Source organism: Scyliorhinus torazame, chromosome 4 (assembly GCF_047496885.1).
Source record: "Scyliorhinus torazame isolate Kashiwa2021f chromosome 4, sScyTor2.1, whole genome shotgun sequence".
In the NCBI taxonomy this organism is placed as follows: Eukaryota; Metazoa; Chordata; class Chondrichthyes; order Carcharhiniformes; family Scyliorhinidae; genus Scyliorhinus; species Scyliorhinus torazame.
Window position 1 is genome coordinate 263,538,337 of NC_092710.1, and position 23,335 is coordinate 263,561,671.

Genomic DNA, 23,335 nt, shown 5'->3' on the forward strand with positions numbered 1-23,335 from the left:
CAGCCACCTTGGTGTCAGTGGTGACTTTGGAGGCGGGGCAGTTCTTCCGCCCGTGCCACTCCTTCTTGTAGGCGTGGCACCGCACGCCAGATGCTGACCAGAAGATGCGGAAGCTCTCGCCTAGATGGGAGTCCTTGAATCCCCCCTCTAATACATCCTCCCGGGCCAGGCAGATGAAAGCCTGCTGCCGGAAGGAGTAGATGTGCCTGAGGGGGGCGTCCTTCAGGCCGAGAGGGAGCGGCGCTACCTCAGAACAAACCTCCCCCAGTAGTTGGAGGTGGGGGAGGAGGGGCTCGGTAGGGAGCTAAGGCAGGACATTGGACAATATGACCCCCTTGGCAGTGCCCTCAAGAGGGTCCACTGCCACGTAGGTCCCGCCCACCGCGAGCCCCTTTTGAAGGACGAGGAGAACTGCCCTCTCGGCCCTCAGGAAGAACATGACTTTCCCGTACATTCGAGAGCAGCCACAATGGCTGAGGACCCCGGCCATTGCACAAACGTACGCCTCTATGGTGACGGTGGGGTGAGCCTTGCACTTTACACCCAGCTTTCGGGTCAGCAACTGGACAGGTGGCGAGGCTACGGGAGCAGTGGAGGCCGAAGAGGTTACCACCGCCGCATCGGTGGCTCTGGTCGGCCCCGCCATGGCCTAGGTGGATTGGCCATCAGGGCAATGCCACGTCCACCCCAATGAGGGCTTTTTCACGTTGGAATTTTATTGACGAAATAGATAGTGGGGAGGGGGTTGTCAGGGGAGAGCGAGGTGGAATGACGGACTCTTCCCCTTGGAAGGTATACGGGGGAGCAAAGCAGGGAAGGGAGAACAAGGAGCACTGTTGGAGGAGGTCAGCAACACAGGAGGGTGGGGCACCGTAGATGGAATGGTGCCCGAGGTGAGAGACTCCGGAGACTCCGGGTGAAGCTGGAGGGTGGGAAGATTGGGGATCTGCAGCCCAGGAGGGGGCCCAGCAAAAAAATACAGTCCATCACCATACTGGGGTAAGTGACACTGGTGTGAAGAAGAAATCTTCGTTCAAGAAAGGCTCAGGAAAATACAGGCTGTGCTTCACCCTGGAATGACCACCCAATGGAGCTGATCTCCTCCCTGCTGGTGTATGGGGTCTTCAGCCCGGGAGGGGCCCAGCAACCTCTCAATGTCCTTGATGCACTATCAATTACGATGAGACGAGAGTAGAGTAATTGAGGCTTTATTTCACAGAGATGTGTGGCCTCCTACAGCTGCTGCTGAAATGGCTGCAGTTCGGAGAGCACATACATTTATACTCCGCCTACTGGGCGGAGCCAGCAGGCAGGGATCTACCCCTGTACCTGTAATACAGGGGCCTTACCGTAATACCCTCGTATGCAGTGCAGTATATACAATATAATACAACAGTGGTGACTACCACATTCACCCCCTGTTAAAAATGAGTCCAGCGGGGGTGGTGGAAAACTATTTACGTACAGGTTGTCATTAAAATTTCAGAGAAGGCTACAAATTTAGACGGTCGGGCGCCTTGATCCGTCGTTGAGAGCGCCGCAGTGCTGGTGGCGAGTCAGGCATCGGCTCGGTCGTCGGTGACTCTGGGAGCGTGTCGACATCCTCTTCATCCCGGGTGGGACCAAGGGGAGGATGGATTGTCCTGGAGCGGGGGCTGTGGTGGGGTGCGCTGGGGGGAGGGTGGTGCCGGGGCAGGGTGGGGGGGGGGGGGTTGGTGACCCAGCTGGTGCCAGGTCCCTGAGGGAGACTGAGTCTTGGCGGCCATCGGGGTACACTACGTAGACGTACTGCGGGTTTGCGTGGAGTAGCTGTACCCTCTCAACCAATGGGTCCGCCTTGTGGAGCCGCACGTGCTTACGGAGGAGAATGGGTCCTGGAGCTGCCGGTTATGTTGGGAGCGAAACCCCGGAGGTGGACTTCCTGGGGAAGGCAAAGAGACGTTCATGGGGGGTTTCCTTAGTCGCCGTGCACAGGGGCGACCGAATGGAGTGAAGTGCGACGGGGAGGACCTCCTGCCAGTGGGAGGCCGGGAGGTTTCTGGACCGTAGGGCCAGCTGGACGGCCTTCCAGACCGTCCCATTCTCCCGCTCCACCTGCCCGTTTCCTCGGGGGTTGTAGCTGGTCATCCTGCTGAAGGCAATGCCCCTGTTGAGCAGGTACTGGCGCAGCTCATCGCTCATAAATGAGGATCCCCGGTCGCTGTGGACGTAGGTGGGGAAACCGAACAGAGTGAAGATGGTGTTGAGGGCTTTGACGGGGCATGGGGTGGCGAAGGGAATCTGGAATATTCGTCGACCACATCGAGAAAATACGTGTTGCGGTCGGTGGAGGGGAGGGGCCCTTTGAAGTCCACACTGAGGCGTTCAAAGGGGCGGGAGGCCATCACCAGGTGCGCTCGGTCTGGCCGGTAGAAGTGCAGTTTACACTCCGTGCAGACCTGACGGTCTATAGTGACTGCCCTGACTTCCTCGTTGGAGTAGGGCAGATTGCGGGCCTTAATGAAGTGATAAAAGCGGGTGACCCCTGGGTGACAGAGATCGCCATGCAGGGTCCGGAGTCTGTCCACTTGTGCGCTGGCACAAGTACCTCGGGATAGGGCATCGGTGGGCTCGTTGAGCTTACCGGGGGGATAAAAAAATCTCGGAATTAAAGGTGGAGAGCTCGATCCTCCACCGCAAGATCTTATCATTTTTGATCTTGCCCCGCTGTGTGTTGTTGAACATGAAGGCAACCGACCGTCGGTCTGTGAGGAGAGTGAATTTCCTGCCGGCCAGGTAATGCCTCCAGTGCCGCACAGCTTCCACGATAGCTTGGGCCTCCTTTTCGACGGAGGAGTGCCGAATTTCGGAGGCATGGAGGGTGCGGGAAAAGAATGCCATGGGCCTGCCTGCCTGGTTGAGGGTGGCGGCCAGAGCGACGTCTGATGCATCGCTCTCGACTTGGAAGGGGAGCGTCTCGTCAACCACGTGCATCGCGGCCTTGGCGATGTCAGCCTTGATACGGTTGAAGGCCTGGTGAGCCTCCGTCGTCAGTGGGAAACCGGTGGAGTGGATGAGTGGGCGGGCCTTGTCCCCGTAGTTAGGGACCCACTGGGCGTTGTACAAAAAGAACCCCAGGCATCGTTTGAGGACCTCGGGGCAGTGGGGAAGGGGGAGATCCATGAGGGGGCGCATGCGATCTGGGTCTGGCCCTAGAACTCCGTTCTGAACCACATAGCCGAGGATGGCTAATCGGTTTGTGCTAAACACACATTTCTCCTTGTTGTAGGTTAGGTTGAGGAGTTTGGGGGTGTGGAGAAATTTGGAAAGGTTAGTGTCGTGGTCCTGTTGATCATGGCCACAGATGGTGAACCATTCGGTCAACCATTCGGTCCATCTGACGTTGGAAGACCGAGACCCCGTTAGTGACGCCGAAGAGAACCCGAAGGAAATGGTAAAGGCGGCCGTCCGCTTCAAACGCGATGTACGGGCGGTTCGCCTTGCGAATGGGGAGCTGGTGGTAGGCAGAGTTCATGTCCACTGTCGAGAAGACCCGGTACTGTGCAATCTGATTGACCATATCAGATATGCGTGGGAGGGGGTACGTGTCGAGCTGCATGTACCGATTGATGGTCTGACTGTAGTCAACGACCATCCTGTTTTTCTCCCCAGTTTTCACCACTACCACTTGGGCTCTCCAGGGGCTGTCGCTGGCCTCAATGATGCCTCTGGACCTCCGACCTGATGAAGGTCCTGTCCTGGGCGCTGTACCGTCTACTCCTGGTGGCGACGGGTTTGCAATCTGGGGTGAGGTTTGCAAACAGAGAAGGCGGGTTGACCTTAAGGGTCGTGAGGCCGCATACAGTAAGGGGTGGTAGGGGGCCCGCCAAATTTCAGGGTTAGGCTCTGGAGGTTGCACTGGAAGTCCAGGCCAAGTAGCAAGGCAGCGCAGAGGTTGGGGAGGACGTAAAGCCGGAAGCCGCTGAACTCTACGCCCTGGATGGTGAGGGTGGCGATGCAGTACCCCAGGGAGGCCAGGGAGATTCTTTGGTTAATGGGGTGTACCGCGAGGGAGCAGCACTTTACCGTATCAGGGTGGATGAAGCTCTCAGTGCTCCTGGAGTCCAGAAGGCAGGATATCTCATGCCCGTCGACCTTCACCTTTGTCGACGCGGTCACGAGATTGTGCAGTCGGGACTGGCCGATCGTGACGGAGGCGAGACGCGGCTGGTCGTCGGCGGTTGCAGGCGATGAGCGGCCCGATGAGGTGCCTGGCGGGCAGGGGTCCTGAGGCAGGGAAGATGGCGGCACCCACGGGCCACACGTGTGTCCTGGGGCAGGCAAGATGGCTCCACCCATTGGTTGTGAGGCAAGCATGATGGCGGCGCCCACGGGCCGCGCATGGTCTGAGGTGAGGAAAATGACGGCGCCCACTGGCCGCACGCAGGGGGTGCAGGGACAAAGCGGCGATTGAGCGGGCCTGGCACACTGCAGCAAAATGTCCCTTCTTGCCACAGGCCTTGCAGAGTGCGCTCCGCGCCGGGCAGCGCAGCTGGGGGTGTTTTGTCTGTCCGCAGAAGTAGCACTTGGGTCCCCCGGGGTTGGTTGGCTGCCGCGCGGCACAGGCGTGGGATTGGCTAGGGGCGGTCACTGATGGGGTCCACGATGGGATGGCCGCTGCCGGGATCCACGATGCCCAGGAGGGATGGGCCGTGCGGTCGGGGGCATACGCCTGTACGTTGCGTGAGGCGACTGTGAGCGAGAGCGCTAGTTTCTTGGTTACCGCGAGGTCAAGCGTAGCCCCTTCTAAGAGGCGCTGGCGGATGTAGGCTGACCCTATTCCCATAATGAATGCGTCTCTCAGCAGGTTAGAATGTTCAGTGGCCGAAACGGCATGGTAATCACAGTCTCTCACCAGGGCGAGCAGGGCATGCCAGAAATCTTCCACAGACTCACCGGGAAGCTGGTGCCACGTGGACAGGAGGTGCCTGGCGTAGATCTTGTTGGTCTGCTGAGCGTAGTTCTGCTTCAGTAGTGCCTTGGCCACTGCGTAGGTAGGTGCGTCCTGGATGAGGGGAAAGACATCGGAGCTCAGCCGCATATACAGAATCTGGAGCTTCTGTGCTTCTGGGATTGGGTCTGTCGCAGATCCGATGTATGCTTCAAAGCAAGCCAGCCAATGTGCGTAGTCCTTTTTGGCGTTGTCTGCTTGAGGGTGCAGCTGCAGGCGATCCGGCTTGATGTGGAGATCCATCTTTATAAAATCTCTGTCTAATAAATTGATGCACTATCAATTACGATGAGACGAGAGTAGAGAGTAATCGAGGTTGTATTACACAGAGATGTGTGGCCTCGTACAGCTGCTGCCGAAATGGCTGCAGTTCGGAGAGCACACACATTTATACTCCGCCTACTGGGCCGAGCCAGCAGGCAGGGATCTACCCCCATACCTGTAGTACAGGGGCCTTACCGTAATACCCATATATAATATATACAATATAATACAACAGTGGTGACAACCACAGTCCTTGTCCTGGAACAAGCTCACCATATGGAACTAGCAGCTGGGAGACACTGGGCAGGGTCGGGCCCTCAGCCTGGGAGGGGCCCAGCAAAAAAACAGTCCAAAGGGGCTTTACTCCCACCTTGTTTTTGCAGCCACCTTCCTGTTGTTGTTTTTCCTTCCCTCCTTCTTTCCTTCTCTCTTTCCTCTCTCCTCTCTCTCCTCTCTCTCCTTCCCTCCTTCCTCTCTCCTTCCTGCAGGCAATTCAGCAGCACCAAGCACTGGAAACAGCACTCAGCAACAGGGACAGAGAGAGCAGCTGCAGCCACTCAAGGTGGATTGGCCATGCTAAATTGCCCCTTAATTGGAAAAAAAATAATTGGGTGCTCTAAATGTATAAAAAAAAGATTCCTTCAGATTTCGGAAAAGCCTTCATTCTCGCTTGCTTCCTGCATGTATTCCCCCTCCGTGTATTGATTTTCAAGAGTAGGTTACAGTGGTTTGTTTAAATTTTTATCAAAAATGCATATCTGATCTGTCAATATGTAGCAAATGTTTTGGCAGTCGCACAGTTACGTTTAGGAAAATGTAAAGTTTCCAAGGTTAGGTTTGTGATTTAGGAATGCGCGTGACATTGTGCTTTCTTGATTACACAGTACCATTAAGTGCATTGAACTTATTATGACTGATTTAATGTTGTGGTTTCTGGATAGCTAACAGTGAGTTCTAAGTGTTTGGGAATTGGTTATATTCATGTCATAATATACACCAGTATATCATGGTGCAGACGCACACTGATGGACACACAGTGGGACCAATCAACACACACAACACCGCAGCCAATCACCAGTTAGAGCACACGCACTATAAGACAGGGGGCATCAGAGTTCCCGCTCATTCGAGCTGCAGCTAGCTAGGAGGACAGAGCTCACAGCCTGCAGCACAGACATTCACCATGTGCTGAGTGCATCGACTGGTTCGGACAAGGCAAAGGTCTTTAGTTAAAGCTAGTATCGTGCTAACCCACGATCAGAGTATGTTAAACAGTTAATGATTCAATTAAATAGTGTTGCACTTTTTCTGGTGACCTGTATGTGTTCCACGGATCCAGAGCACCCAACACAACATGATACCAGGAGTTGAGGGATATTAGCACTTCTTAAACCTACCTGCAAGTGATCTGCCTTGCGCCAGCATTCCGTCATCCTGCAACATGGACAACATCAGCCCGCCGCCGCCGCTCCGCATCGCCGGCAACCTAGGGGCCAACTGGAAGATAGTCAAACAGCGCTTCCAGCTCTTCCTTGAGGCCACAGACAGGGAGGACGCCATGGATACCAGGAAGATTGCTCTCCTCCTCTCCACGGCCGGAGACCATGCCATCCACATTTTCAATTCTCTCACCTTTGCGGATGATGAAGATAAAACAAAGTTCAAGACGGTCCTCCTCAAGTTTGACACTCACTGCAGCGTAGAGGTGAATGAAAGTTTCGAGCGTTTGTAGGGCAAGGATGAACCTTTCCAATCCTTTCTCACACACCTCCGCATCCTTGCGCAGTCTTGCAGCTACGGGCCCACCTCCAACTCCATGATACGCGACCAGATCGTTTTCGGTGTTCAGTCGGACCCCCTACGACAGCAGTGCCTCAAAGTAAAGCAGCTCACCCTAGCGACTGCCATTGAGACCTGTGTCTCACATGAAAACGCCATGAGTCGGTATTCCCACATCCAAGCGACTGGAACGGCGTGGCAAGGTCCCCACGTGGTGGAACGGGTCCAAGCGATTGAGCAACTCAAGGGCCTCAGCCTGGATGAGGGCGGCCATTTTGCGCGCTTTTCGCGGACTCCCACGCTTGTACGGGGACGGCGACGTCGAAGAATGTAATGTGCAGGCGCGCACCTCGCACGACCGCACCACGCATGCCCGGTGGCGCAGCGAACGTACTGATGCTACGACGTGTGGCAACTGTGGCTCCGCCCATTTAAAATGGCAATGCCCTGCCAAATCTCGACACTGCCTAAGATGTGGCAGACTTGGCCACTATGCTGCCTTCTGCCGAGCAGCTCAGCTGCCAATTCATATCGCTTCAGCCAGCCTCGCAGGAATGTCCGGGCAATTCAACCCATGGTCACCGAGTCCGATGCGGACCTCCCACACAGCAGTGACACTGAGGACCCAAAGGCGCCTTTTCGAGTCGGTATTGTGACAAAACATAGGCTGTCCCCGAAGCAAAGACACCAGCCGCTGTCGGTATACAGCATCGATCCAGACGATGAGTGGTGTGCCACCCTGACGGTCAACCGGTCCCAAATACGATTCCGCCTGGACACTGGTGCCTCCGCCAATCTCATTGCGCAGTCTGACTTCCAAAGCCTTCGTGTCAAACCAGCCATCCTTCCATCAGCCTGCCAGCTATTGGATTACAATGGCAATGTCATTGCTGCTAGCGGCTCGTGCCAACTTGAAGCGACGCAGAGGTCACGCAAAGCCATCCTTCCTTTTGAAATTGTGGGCTCCTCGAAAGCCTCCCTGCTTGGTGCACAGGCAGGCAAGCTGTTGAACCTAGTTCAGAGAGCTCACTCTCTCTCTCCTGATGACACATCTGCCTTTCAGGACATCGACTTCAGGGCGCAACTCGACGCCATTATCAACCAGCACCACAACGTTTTTGAGGGCATGGGCACGTTCCCATACACCTACAAGATTTTATTAAAACAGAATGCCACGCCTGTGGTGCACGCACCTCGCAGGGTCCCAGCACCCCTTAAGGACCGCCTCAAGCAGCAGCTGCAGGACCTCCAGAACCAAGGAGTGATTTCCAAAGTCACGGAACCAACCAACTGGGTCAGTTCCATGGTATGTGTAAAAAAGCCTTCCGGCGAATTGAGAATTTGCATTGATCCCAAGGATCTAAATCGCAATATCATGAGGGAGCATTATCCAATTCCCAAGCGCGAAGAGATCACATGCGAGATGGCTCGCGCCAAGCTCTTCACCAAACTAGACGCCTCAAAAGGATTCTGGCAAATCCAGCTCGACAAATCCAGCAGGAAACTTTGCACATTCAATACCCTCTTTGACAGATATTGTTACAACAGGATGCCGTTTGGGATCATCTCTGCTTCAAAAGTGTTCCATAGGATCATGGAACAAATGATGGAAGGCATTGAAGGTGTTCGCGTCTATGTCGACGACATAATCATTTGGTCCACCACCCCGCAGGAGCATGTCAGTCGCCTCCAGGACTTGTTCAAATGCAGACGTGAGCAGGGCCTACACCTCAACAGGGCCAAATGCTCTTTTGGTCAGATGGAACTCAAGATCCTCGGGGACCACCTCTCGCAGTTGGGTGTGCGGCCGGATGCGGACAAGGTGAAAACATGAAAACACCAGAGGACAAGAAGGCGGTCCTCCGATTTCTGGGCATGGTCAACTTTTTAGGGAAGTTCAGCCCGAACCTCGCCTCTAATACCACGGCTCTCAGGAACCTAGTCAGGAAGACGACAGACTTCCAATGGCTCCCTGCCCACGAGCGCAAATGGAGAGAACTCAAGACCAAACTCACCACGGCCCTGGTCTTAGCTTTCTTTGATCCAGCAAAAGAGACCAAAATTTTGACCGATGCCAGCCAATCCGGCATTGGGACAGTGCTCCTGCAACACGATGAGGCCTCATCATAGGCCCCCGTTGCATATGCGTCACGCGCCATGACCCCCACGGAACAGCGCTACGCGCAGATAGAAAAGGAGTGCCTGGGCCTTCTGACCGGTGTGGTTAAGTTTCACGATTATGTGTACGGACTTCCTCAATTCACCGTCGAGACCGACCATCGCCCGCTGGTCTATAAAATACATGATGTGGAGATGCCGGCGTTGGACTGGGGTGAGCACAGTACGAAGTCTTACAACACCAGGTTAAAGTCCAACAGGTTTGTTTCGATGTCACTAGCTTTCGGAGCGCTGCTCCTTCCTCAGGTCAACGATCAAACGGAAGAACAGAACAAATCAGAAAGTCCATAAGTCCACAAAGTTCACAAATCAGCCCTCTGAGGTGGGCGATGAATTCTGGTTGACCGCCTCAAGGATGGGGACCGCCTGAGGAAGGAGCAGCGCTCCGAAAGCTAGTGACATCGAAACAAACCTGTTGGACTTTAACCTGGTGTTGTAAGACTTCGTACTATAAAATACAGAAAGACTTGAACGACATGACGCCTCGCTTCCAGCGTTTTCTACACCCCAGCCAAAGACCTCATCATTGCCGATGCTCTCTCCAGGGTAGTCAACACTCCGTGTGACCCAGCGGGACTTGTCTGCCAGGTTGACGCGTGGCCTTCGTGGCCTCCAATCTACCTGCCATGGATGAACGCCATGTCCAAATTTGCCGCGTGACGGTGGCTGACCCTTCGCTACAGCGTGTCATGCGCCACCTAACAGATGGGTGGCTCAAGGGCCAATGTCCTCAGTTCTATAATGTCAGAGATGATCTGGCGGTAGTAGACGGGGTTCTTCTGAAACTGGACCGCATTGTCATCCCGCAAGGCATGCGCCAGCCCGTCCTGGAACAACTACACGAGGGCCAGCTTGGGGTGGAAAAGTGCCGCCGACAGGCCCGAGAGGCAGTCTACTGGCCCGGCATTAATGACGACATAGCCAACACAGTGCTCAACTGCCCCACTTGTGAGCGCTTCCAGCCGGCCCAACCACGTGAGACCCTGCAGCCCCATGAGTTGGTCACGTCACCTTGGACCAAGGTCGGCATCGACCTGTTCCACGCGCTGAGCAGGGACTATGTTCTGATTGTAGACTATTTTTCAAACTACCCGGAGGTGGTAAGTTTGCACGACATCACATCGTCTGCAGTCATCCGTGCCTGTAAGGACACCTTTGCTCGACACGGCATCCCACTCACGGTTATGTCGGACAATGGCCCCTGCTTCGCAAGCCAGGAATGGTCCAACTTTGCCAGGCGGTACAATTTTGCTCATGTGACGTCCCCTGCACCCCCAATCCAACGGCAAAGCAGAGAAGGGAGTCCACATAGTCAAACGGCTCCTCTGCAAGGCTGCCGATGCTGGGTCAGATTTCTACCTCGCCTTGCTGGCCTATCGCTCTGCCCCACTGGCCTGTCGCCAGCCCAGTTGCTCATGGGTCCCACCCTGAGGACGACGGTGCCGTCCATTCATGTCCCAGATCTCGACCACGTTCCGGTCCTTCGCCGGATGCAGCTGTCTCCTGCACAGCACAAGGCGGCTCATGACTCCCGTGCAGCTGATCTCCCTGCTCTGGGCTCCAGATGACAATGTCCGCATCCACCTTCCGGATGGTGGCTGGTCTGCAACCGCTGTGGTCATTCGGCAGGTGGCCCCCCGCTCGTTCCTGGTTCGTCTACCGGATGGCTCCATTCTGCGCCGCAATCGACGCGCCCTTCGTCTCGTTCTGCGCTCGCTACGTGATCCTCCACTGTCGCCTTGCCCTCCTGCTGACCCTGCAATGGACTACGCAGAGATCCCGGTCACTCTGCATCCTCCTCACTCTGACGCAGTCCAGTCCATTCCTCAGCCGGCGGCTCGCGACCCACCCTTGAGGCGGTCAACCAGAATTCGTCGCCCACCTCAGAGGGCTGATTTGTGAACTTTGTGGACTTATGGACTTTCTGATATGTTCTGTTCTTCCGTTTGATCGTTTACATGGTTTGTATATAGTGTTCATCTCGTTATTCTTGTGACATACTGTTTTTCTGCACCAGGCACCTTCCCATGTAAATAGCTTAGTTCTCATGTACATAGTCCTGTAAATATCTCGCACACACGTAGTCAGGGACTTTCTCACCATACACTATTTATTGCCAAGATGTGGAGATGCCGGCGTTGGGCTGGGGTGAGCACAGTACGAGGTCTTACAACACCAGGTGAAAGTCCAACAGGTTTGTTTTGATGTCACTAGCTTTCGGAGCGCTGCTCCTTCCTCAGGTGAATGAAGAGGTATGTTCCAGAAACATATATATAGACAAATTCAAAGATGCCAAACAATGGATTTGTTTGAAGCACAGATAGGAGATTTTGTGGGAGCGTGAGAGACTCACGTTTGGTATGTTGCCTCCCAGGTGCAAGGGTACGTGATGTCTCGGATCGTGTTTTCCGGGTCCTTAGGGGGGAGGGGGAGCAGCCCCAAGTCGTGGTCCACATTGGCACTAACGACATAGGTAGGAAAGGGGACAAGGATGTCAGGCAGGCTTTCAGGGAGCTAGGATGGAAGCTCAGAACTAGAACAAACAGAGTTTGTGAAGGCGCTCTGGGAATCCATAATTAGTATAAAGACTCAAATTGTATGAAGTACTTGTGAAATTGTTAGTTGTTATCTCTGGGTTGTTGCCCGTGCCACGTGATAATGAGATGAGGAATAGGGAGAGAGAGCAATTAAACACGTGGCTACAGGGATGGTGCAGGCGGGAGGGATTCAGATTTCTGGATAACTGGGGCTCTTTCTGGGGAAGGTGGGACCTCTACAGACAGGATGGTCTACATCTGAACCTGAGGGGCACAAATATCCTGGGGGGGAGATTTGTTAGTGCTCTTTGGGGGGGTTTAAACTAATGCAGCAGGGGCATGGGAACCTGGATTGTAGTTTTAGGGTAAGGGAGAATGAGAGTATAGAGGTCAGGAGCACAGATTTGACGTCGCAGGAGGGGGCCAGTGTTCAGGTAGGTGGTTTGAAGTGTGCCTACTTCAATGCCAGGAGTATACGAAACAAGGTAGGGGAAGTGGCAGCATGGGTTGGTACCTGGGACTTCGATGTTGTGGCCATTTCGGAGACATGGATAGAGCAGGGACAGGAATGGATGTTGCAGGTTCCGGGGTTTAGGTGTTTTAGTAAGCTCAGAGAAGGAGGCAAAAGAGGGGGAGGTGTGGCGCTGCTAGTCAAGAGCAGTATTACGGTGGCGGAGAGGATGCTAGATGGGGACTCTTCTTCCGAGGTAGTATGGGCTGAAGTTAGAAACAGGAAAGGAGAGGTCACCCTGTTGGGAGTTTTTTATAGGCCTCCTAATAGTTCTAGGGTGTAGAGGAAAGGATGGCGAAGATGATTCTGGATAAGAGCGAAAGTAACAGGGTAGTTATTATGGGAGACTTTAACTTTCCAAATATTGACTGGAAAAGATATAGTTCGAGTACAATAGATGGGTCGTTTTTTGTACAGTGTGTGCAGGAATGTTTCCTGAAACAATATGTTGACAGGCCAACAAGAGGCGAGGCCACGTTGGATTTGGTTTTGGGTAATGAACCAGGCCAGGTGTTGGATTTGGAGGTAGGAGAGCACTTTGGGGACAGTGACCACAATTCGGTGACGTTTACGTTAATGATGGAAAGGGATAAGTATACACCGCAGGGCAAGAGTTATAGCTGGGGGAAGGGCAATTATGATGCCATTAGATGTGACTTGGGGGGGATAAGGTGGAGAAGTAGGCTGCAAGTGTTGGGCACACTGGATAAGTGGGGCTTGTTCAAGGATCAGCTACTGCGTGTTCTTGATAAGTATGTACCGGTCAGACAGGGAGGAAGGCGTCGAGCGAGGGAACCGTGGTTTACCAAGGAAGTGGAATCTCTTGTTAAGAGGAAGAAGGAGGCCTATGTGAAGATGAGGTGTGAAGTTTTGGTTGGGGCGATGGATAGTTACAAGGTAGCGAGGAAGGATCTAAAGAGAGAGCTAAGACGAGCAAGGAGGGGACATGAGAAGTATTTGGCAGGAAGGATCAAGGAAAACCCAAAAGCTTTCTATAGGTATGTCAGGAATAAGCGAATGACTAGGGAAAGAGTAGGATCAGTCAAGGACAGGGATGGGAAATTGTGTGTGGAGTCTGAAGAGATAGGCGAGATACTAAATGAATATTTTTCGTCAGTATTCACTCAGGAAAAAGATAATGTTGTGGAGGAGAATGCTGAGCCCCAGGCTAATAGAATAGATGGCATTGAGGTACGTAGGGAAGAGGTGTTGGCAATTCTGGACAGGCTGAAAATAGATAAGTCCCCGGGACCTGATGGGATTTATCCTAGGATTCTCTGGGAGGCCAGGGAAGAGATTGCTGGACCTTTGGCTTTGATTTTTATGTCATCATTGGCTACAGGAATAGTGCCAGAGGACTGGAGGACAGCAAATGTGGTCCCTTTGTTCAAAAAGGGTAGCAGAGACAACCCCGGCAACTATAGACCGGTGAGCCTCACGTCTGTAGTGGGTAAAGTCTTGGAGGGGATTATAAGAGACAAGATTTATAATCATCTAGATAGGAATAATATGATCAGGGATAGTCAGCATGGCTTTGTGAAGGGTAGGTCATGCCTCACAAACCTTATTGAGTTCTTTGAGAAGGTGACTGAACAGGTAGACGAGGGTAGAGCAGTTGATGTGGTGTCTATGGATTTCAGCAAAGCGTTTGATAAGGTTCCCCACGGTAGTCTATTGCAAAAAATACGGAGGCTGGGGATTGAGGGTGATTTAGAGATGTGGATCAGAAATTGGCTAGCTGAAAGAAGACAGAGGGTGGTGGTTGATGGGAAATGTTCAGAATGGAGTACAGTCACAAGTGGAGTACCACAAGGATCTGTTCTGGGGCCGTTGCTGTTTGTCATTTTTATCCATGACCTAGAGGAAGGCGCAGAAGGGTGGGTGAGTAAATTTGCAGACGATACTAAAGTCGGTGGTGTTGTCGATAGTGTGGAAGGATGTAGCAGGTTACAGAGGGATATAGATAAGCTGCAGAGCTGGGCTGAGAGGTGGCAAATGGAGTTTAATGTAGAGAAGTGTGAGGTGATTCACTTTGGAAGGAATAACAGGAATACGGAATATTTGGCTAATGGTAAAGTTCTTGAAAGTGTGGATGAGCAGAGGGATCTAGGTGTCCATGTACATAGATCCCTGAAAGTTGCCACCCAGGTTGATAGGGTTGTGAAGAAGGCCTATGGAGTGTTGGCCTTTCTTGGTAGAGGGATTGAGTTCCGGAGTCGGGAGGTCATGTTGCAGCTGTACAGAACTCTGGTACGGCCGCATTTGGAGTATTGCGTACAGTTCTGGTCACCGCATTATAGGAAGGACATGGAGGCTTTGGAGCGGGTGCAGAGGAGATTTACCAGGATGTTGCCTGGTATGGAGGGAAAATCTGATGAGGAAAGGCTGATGGACTTGAGGTTGTTTTCGTTGGAAAGAAGAAGGTTAAGAGGAGACTTAATAGAGGCATACAAAATGATCAGGGGGTTGGATAGGGTGGACAGTGAGAGCCTTCTCCCGCGGATGGATATGGCTGGCACGAGGGGACATAACTTTAAACTGAGGGGTAATAGATATAGGACAGAGGTCAGAGGTAGGTTCTTTACGCAAAGAGTAGTGAGGCCGTGGAATGCCCTACCTGCTACAGTAGTGAACTCGCCAACATTGAGGGCATTTAAAAGTTTATTGGATAAACATATGGATGATAATGGCATAGTGTAGGTTAGATGGCTTTTGTTTCGGTGCAACATCGTGGGCCGAAGGGCCTGTCCTGCGCTGTATTGTTCTATGTTCTATGTTCTATGTTCTAATGCTTGGAATGCGACCATTAGCAGGTGATTAAATCTTTACAGATCCAGAGATGGGGTAACCCCAGGTTAAAGAGGTGTGAATTGCATCAAGCCAGGACAGTTGGTAGGATTTCGCAGGCCAGATGGTGGGGGATGAATGTAATGCGACATGAATCCCAGGTCCCGGTTGAGGCCGCACTCATGTGTGCGGAACTTGGCTATAAGTTTCTGCTCGGCGATTCTGCGTTGTCGTGCATCCTGAAGGCCGCCTTGGAGAACGCTTACCCGGAGATCAGAGCCACACAGCTACATTCTTTTATAAAAGTGGGGATGTCATAATATACACCAGTATATCATGGTGCAGACACACACTGATGGACACACAGTGGGACCAATCAACATACACAACACCGCAGCCAATCACCAGTTAGAGCACACGCACTTTTAAGACAGGGGGCATCAGAGTTCCTGCTCATTCGAGCTGCAGCTCGCTAGGAGGACAGAGCTCACAGCCTGCAGCACAGACATTCACCATGTGCTGAGTGCATCGACCGGTTAAGACAAGGCAAAGGTCTTTAGTTAAAGCTAGTATCGTGTTTACCCACAGTTAGAGTATGTTAAACAGTTAATGATTCAATAAAATAGTGTTGCACTATTTCAATTGTTAGTGACCTGAATGTGTTCCACGGATCCAGAGCGCCCAACACAACAATTCAGATACTTGAATTGTGCTTACAAGAAAATGCTCAGACCTTGGACAAAATGTGCTCCTACGCCTCAGGCTGCATGAACTCAGAAGAGTTCACTCCTGTTATTGTTTCCAGGTAAGGAAAAGGAAGGCAATCAATCCAAGGGTTCCCATCCTGATCACTTTACAGTGACCTTTACTGGAAAGTATGAGTGCATGATGTTAGGTGCTATTGAGGTTGAACTCAGCTGTGATACTCCCTATGGGGAAATAGTTGGCTAAAATTTACTATATGACAAAGATTGTTTACCAAGCCTACCTCCATAATATCAAGCATCTCTGCCCCTGCTTCTGCTTCAGCCCATCTGCTAATAATAATAATCTTTATTAGTGTCACAAGTAGGCTTACATTAATACTTCAATGAAGTGACTGTGAAAATCCCCTAGTCGCTACACTCCAGCTCATGTTCGCGTACACTGAGGGAGAATTCAGAATTTCCAATTCAGCTAACAAGCATGTCTTTTTGTGGAGGAAACCCATGCAGACACGGGGAGAATGTGCAAACTCCGCACAGACAGTGACCCAAGCCGGGAATCAAACCCGGGTCCCTGGTGCTGTGGAGCAACAGCGCTAACCATTGTTCTACCGTGCTGAAGCAGCTAGATGTAAGAGATGATAGAGCACTATTTGAAGAAGAGCAGGAAAATTCTTCTGGTGTCCCTGCTTATATTTATATCATCATTTCCAGCAAAAACAGATTGTCTCCTCATTTACCCCATTATTATTTGGGGACTATGTTCATAAACAGAGGATTCACTGGCAGTATTCAAAGACCAGCAGGCGAGTTCTCCCAATATCTTGGCAAGCTTAATCCCTCAACCAGCATTGGCAAGATATGTCATTCATTGTTAGTTTGTGTGACCTTGCTGTGTGCACTGTGGTTGCTGTGCTTCTCTACATCAGTGATTTTCAAAGTGGGGGTCGCGACCCACGAATGGGTCACGGGATGGTGTAGAATGGGTCGCCAGAAGGTCACCAAAATGATCCCCAAATATCGCCTGACCATGTTTTCCGTTTTCTCTCCAGGTAAGTTCTCACTGCGTTAGTGTATGACCGCGCGAGGCTGATGTAGAAGCCAGTGCCGTGGACTTCCTTGTCTCTCTGGGCCAGAGTATAGTTGGGCAGGTCAGACCCTGTAAAATTCTCTTTGGGTGGCATATCCTGCTACTGTGTTCAGGGTCAGGATTTGTATTATTTCTTGAGTTCAGTCTGCCACTAACAAACCCCATGTGTCCTTTATCATTCTCTCAGTTAAGCTGGATATACAGCCTCCTCCGCCCTATATCCACTCCTTCCACTTCCAAATTGTCTCTTCACACCGGGTCTCTTGTCCATCCAGGACACTTCTTTTTTTCATCACGATCCCTGCCGCTATCCAACCCCTCTTCCCAGGTACTCGCCCCCAAGCATCTGCCTCTGCCGTGTGGCTACATGGACTCCATCAGCTGAATTGATTCCTCTACAGCAAGGACTTTTGTATCTACCTTTATCGGGGCCTGAATTGTTCGCCAAAGATGGCATTAACTGCTGACTAAACTACACTCATGTATACAGGAGCTGATAAAATACTGCAGGTGTATGGAATGGAATGTGTCGACAAGTTTTGAATATTAGTCAGCTGAGCTGTGCCCAGTACTGTTTTTTTTCAAGCATGCTTTCAGTCTGTTACATAATTACATGGGTAACGGTACTGGCAGGCGTCCAGCGACATTCTGTCTGAACATGTTTTTCGTTCAACATTTAGGGCTCCTGTTTCTGAAGTTGAAGCTTTGAATTTAATTTCCTATCCGAGGTTGTGTAAGGTTATGAACGGGTGAACAGGACGTAGTTAAAACTGTGCAATACTGAGCCTGTTAATCTTTCCAGCGCTTGCACACAATTTTCCAAATGCTAACAATGGATGTGAAGAAATAAAATAATCAAATAATCCTGAGTTGAATCCTTTAGCAATGTGTCAGGGTGAAGCTGTCGTTTAAGGTGAAACAGCTGCTCAATTTACAAATTTACCTTCAATAGTACAGAAGTGCCAACAATGAGTGTGACATTTTTAACAGTAATTATGGAGAATATTTTGTGAATGTGTCGCAATTGTCAGCCATTCTGTGAACGTGGGTCGCTCGAAAAAAAGCTCTACATTATATAATGACTATCCTTCAAAAGTTGTTTATTGACTGAATTTAGAAAGAATGTGCTTTGCCAATACTGCAGCAATTTCACAGTTTACCCTTTCAGATTATAGGATTTCTGAGTTTAAATGAAGAGCAGGGCAAATTTATTGACTATTTCCAAAATTAAATTTAAAACATGAGGTAAATCACAACCACCATGCATATGTCACACGTATTCCCTGGGCCCACACACATGTTCTGTTCAGTTGTCTTGCTGGTTGCAGTCGTATGGAGTGGATTTCCAATTTTTAATCTCAAAGGATTTCGGTTTGTCGTAGATTTCTCTTCTCAGAATTGTTTCTTTGCACATCCAGGGGAGAGAGAGAGAGGACACATCGGGCGGGATTATCCAGAGCCCGACGCCAAAATCGTATTCGGCGATCGGGCGGAGAATTCCCGTTTGTTTTTTGGATGCTCCACCCCTCCAAATCGGCGTCATTGAGGCGCGTGCCGCTTGCCGTTGCAACAGCGTCAGCGCATCGCTTTGAGGCCCTCCCACGATGCTCTGCCCCCGATGGACCGGGTTCCTGACCGCGCTGGTCGCGTGTGGTCTGAGTTTTCGTAAACCCGGCATGGCGGCTGCGGACTGTGTCCATTGCCGCCACAGTCTGGCGGGAGCTGTGCTGTTGGCAGGGGGGTCTTTGGCGAGGGCTGGGGGGACTGGTGGGGGTGTCCAGAGGGTAGCGATAGGGTGTCAAGGGGGACACTACTTGGCAGGGCGGGTCCATGCGCGGCGGACGCCATGTCGTACAGCGCCACCGCTGCAGATTGTCGCCGTCCACATGCATGGCCACGGGCCCGGCAATTCTCCAGCTGTTTATGTCGTGAACGCTGGGGTTTTACCTGGCGCGGCTGCTAGCCCCCCCCCACCATCGGACGGAGCATCGGTGCAGTGGCGACGCCGACTTTTTCAATGTAAAACTAGGCACTTCCTCCAGACATAGCCTCAAAATCGGAGAATGCAGCCCATCTTTTATGCCGCCTTTCAGGACAGCAATCAGGGCTGGATTCACGGGCATTTGTCGATGCCAAAATCGGCACCGAACCCTCACCAATTCCGGGACCGATGAGGGGCTAGCAGTGGTGCTGACTGAAACTCCCAGCTCCCGCGCAGAAAACAGCCTGAGAATGGCCGGGTCTGTGGCCACGCATGCATATGGCGAAGACCTGCAGCGGTCGCACCATATAACATGGTGCCACCCGTGCACGGACTCGGGCTGTCATACACGACCCCACCGGACACCCTCTGGCCACCCAGTGGCCACCCCTCACAAGTTCCCCAGTCCTCATGGGAGTCCCCGCGGCCAGCAGCACGGATCCCAGCTGCGAGTGGTGCCGCCAAACAGGGTTCCCGACTGCTCAGACCGCACATCAACCCCAAAGATGGGAACCTGGCCCTTCAGAGGTGGAGCATCATGGGAGGGGCTGCCGATGATGCGCCAACGCCATTGCAATGGTGTGTGGCGTGCAACGCGATTACGTCATTTTGGAGGGGCGGATACTCAAAAACCGACATTAAACTGGCACCGACCCCGATCTGGGCGTTGGAATGCATCCGCCGCCTGATCGCCGATTATGATATCAGCATCGGGCAATGAAGAACCCCAGCCCTGGTGTCTGATCTCCATGGCTTGGTAAATATTTTGTAAAGTCCTGCTGGGTGTATATTCCAGATGAATTCAACTAATCCATGTTTGCTGTTGTCATTGTTTTTAGAACAGGGAATAGCATTTTGATGTCTCATCATATGTCACACACATTTCCTGGATCCACACAGGCACCAGTACAGATGTTAGAATAAAGGATTAGGCTGAAAAAAATGTTTTACATTTTGTGAAGGAGGTAAAACAAACGAGTATGCAGTTAGCTGTTCTTTGGCTGGTCTTGATGTGGGGATTCGATGTTTCAGCCATTGTGTTCCATCGTCTTCCTGCATGAAGTTGTACGGAGCAGATTTCTAAATTTTATTCCCAATAAATCTCAGTTTTCAGTAGATTTCACGTCTCAGGATGATTACTTTGCAAATCCAACCATTCAGTCCATCACTTTGGTACCTTGGGCTGAATTCTCCATTCTGGAGATTAAGGGCTGGATTCTTCCGCTCCGCCCGCTGCAAGAACGCCACGGGCGAGTCGCATACAATGGACAACTCGGGCGTGATTCTCCGGTCGCCGGGTTGGACACGGCCAGAGAATCCCGTCCTAAGTGTTGACATCGTCGTGAAAACCGTGGCCACAGCTGAAGCTATTCAGACACTGCAAAGGGGCTAGCATAGGAATCATGCAAAACGCCACACTGTGGAAGTGGAACGGCGGCGGATTCGCGATGTCGAACGTTGACGCCGTCGGAAAATGCAACGGCGTTTATGACGGCATCAATACTTAGCCTCAAGATCAGAGAATCCCACCCATTGATTCCAGAGATGAGGGGTGGGATTCTCTGATCCTGAGGCTAAGTGTTGACACCGTCGTAAACGCCGTCGCGTTTCCCGACGGCATCAACATGATCTCAGGATCTGCAATTCTGACCCCTACAGGGGTCCAGCATGGCACTGGAGCGACGCACGCCGCTCCAGCTGCCGTTCCTGGCATCAGATGGGCACTGCGATGTCCGCGGATGCGCAGTGGGACCAGCGCGATTTCCGCGCATGCGGAAGGTGTCTCCTTCTCCATGCCGGCCCCGACGCAACATGGCAAAGGGCTACAGGCGCCAGCATTGAACAAAGGAGGCCCCCAGCCCGAGAGGCTGACCAGCCGATTGGTGGGCCCCGATCGTGGGCCAGGCCTCAGCGGAGGCCCCCTCCCCCCCCCCCACAGGCCATCCCCGGATCCTGCCACGCCGAGGTACCACGGGTAAGACCAGGTTAGAATGGCGCCGGCGGGACCCGATTTTTTGGTACGGCCGCTCGGCCCATCCCGGGCGGAGAATCGCCGGGTGGGGCCCCGTAGATTGGCCCCCGACCAGTACCGCGCCGACCACGTAGACCGCGCCAGACTCAATGGCACCGATTCTTTGTTCTCAGGAGAATCGCGTCCCGGCGTCGGGGCAGCATGGCGCGATTCGCGCCGGTCATGGCGATTCTCCGGCCTGGCCCTGGGGGTGAGAGAATCCTGCCCGAGGGGTTTGTCGTATGAAGAGAGATTGAACAGTTTAGGCCTATACTCTCTAGAGTTTAGAGGGGAGATCTAATTGAGGTATACAAGATGCTAAAAGGTATGGATGAAGTAGACGTGGCGCTAGTGCTTCCTCTTGTGGGGCATTCTAAAACGAGAGGTCATAATTTTAGAATAAGAGGCAGCAAATTTAAAACAGATTTGAGGAGGAACTACTTCTCCCAAAGGGTTGTGGATCTGTGGCATTCGCTACCCTGGAGAGCGGTGGATACATAGACAGTGAGTAAATTTAAGGAGGAGTTAGACAGGTTTTTAATTGGTAATGGGTTGAAGGATTATGGAGAACGGGCAGGACAGCGGAGTTGAGGCCAGGATGGGATCAGCCATGATCACATTGAGGGTGTTTGGCTCGGGAGGCTTAATTGCCCACTCCCGTTCCTTGGTTATGTGTTCTAGGGAGGAGATGATCTGGCTGATTTCGCAATCAAGCTCTTGGTTTGTAGCATTGTAGGTAACAGATGAGGAACATATCGGCCATGATAGAATGGCAAAGCAGACTATATGGGCTGAATGGCCTAATGCTGCTTCTATATATTAGGAGCTTATGAAAAACAACATCAGGGGCGAAATTCTCCGGTATCGGCGCGATGTCCGCCGACTGGCACCCAAAACGGCGCAAATCAGTCGGGCATCGCGCCGCCCCAAAGGTGCGGAATGCTCCGCATCTTGGGGGGCCGAGCCCCAACTTTAAGGGGCTAGGCCCGCGCCGGACAAATTTCCGCCCCGCCAGCTGGCGGAAACGGCCTTTGGTGCCCCGCCAGCTGGCGTGGAAATGACATCTCCAGGCAGCGCATGCGCTGGAGCGTTAGCGGCCGCTGACGGCATCCCCGCACATGTGCAGTGGAGGGAGTCTCTTCCGCCTCCGCCATGGTGGAGACCGTGGCGAAGGCGGAAGGGAAAGAGTGCCCCCACGGCACAGGCCCACCCGCGGATTGGTGGGCCCCGATCGCGGGCCATGCAACCGTGGGGGCACCCCCTGGGGCCAGATCGGCCCGCGCCCCCCCAGGACCCCGGAGCCCGCCTGCGCCGCCTTGTCCCGCCGGTAAGGTAGGTGGTTAAATCTACGCCGGCGGGACAGGCATTTTAGCGGCGGGACTTCGGCCCATCCGGGTTGGAGAATCGCGGGGGGGGGGGCGCCAACTGGCGCGGCGCGATTCCCGCCCCCGCCGAATATCCGGTGCCAGAGAATTCGGCACCCGGCGGGGGCGGGATTCACGCCAGCTTCCAACAGCACTCTTTTGTGGAATTAACACAGCATTGTTTGAAGCTTACTCTAAAACATAGAGTTAATGGGCTCCTCAAATAAATGGGCATGATTCTCTGGCCTCCTAGTCATGTGTTTCTCAGTGGAAGGGGGTGGTGCACCATTCGCTGGCAGCAAGATCTTCTGGTCCTGCCGCTGTCAATGGGAATTCCTATTGAAGCCAACCCCCCACACTGCAGGGAAACCCGTGGTGGGGATGCACTGAGGGTGGGACCAGAGAATTCCGCTCACGTGAATGGCTGGAGAATTCCAGCCTATGTCTCCAGGTTGCAGTGTATCAAAGGAAAGTTGACAAGATCCACAAATTAAGCAGTCTTCAGAATAACACGAACAAGACATCAGCAGAGAAAGGGTGTGCCACCCTTGCATTTTAAGAACTAATCGGCTTAAAAGTCTTTTGAATGCCTCCTGGCCTGATTCCAAACTCCAGGTTCACCTGTAAAAGATTGGACTCCCTGATACAACAGCCATGAGTGCCTGACTTCATGACCTGCTGCACATTCTTATCTATGAAGAAACCCTGCAGTAATCCAAATATCCAACACCAGCCCTCTTAACTTATCCAAACTATCGCTCAAGAGGGGAATAGGCATCCGTCTTCACAAAGATGCAAGAACTGCAATCTATTCTTTTGTTTTATACTGTAAAAATGCACTGCACTATCATCTCCCTGGAATGTGTGGTGTGTAACTGACGTAGTGTTTAGGTCTTTTGTTGTATGTGTGTGAATAAATAACCTTCTGTTTAAACACACAAAAGTGTGCTGCTAGTCCTTTATAAATTGACACACGGACCGGGGTGGTCTTATGGCTCAGCTACCCCGGGGCACAATGTGCGGAGGGGTGCCAAAAAATGGAGAGAGAAAGAGAGAAAATAATAAATGAATAAAAAGAAAACAAATGAATAAATGTAATTATTAATGGTATATGGTACTGGATTACAATCTTAGTTAGT

At 52.3% G+C, this 23,335-nt stretch overlaps 1 protein-coding gene and 1 long non-coding RNA gene across 3 annotated transcripts in view; one reads left to right on the top strand and one right to left on the bottom strand.

Moving 5' to 3' along the window:
* The window catches only part of slc2a12 (solute carrier family 2 member 12), a 162,000-nt gene that overhangs the window by 17,369 nt on the left and 121,296 nt on the right, over positions 1-23,335 (top strand). The gene's annotated exons all lie outside the window — the stretch shown is intronic.
* Positions 1-23,335, bottom strand: part of LOC140410912 (uncharacterized) — a 74,767-nt gene that overhangs the window by 15,022 nt on the left and 36,410 nt on the right. The gene's annotated exons all lie outside the window — the stretch shown is intronic.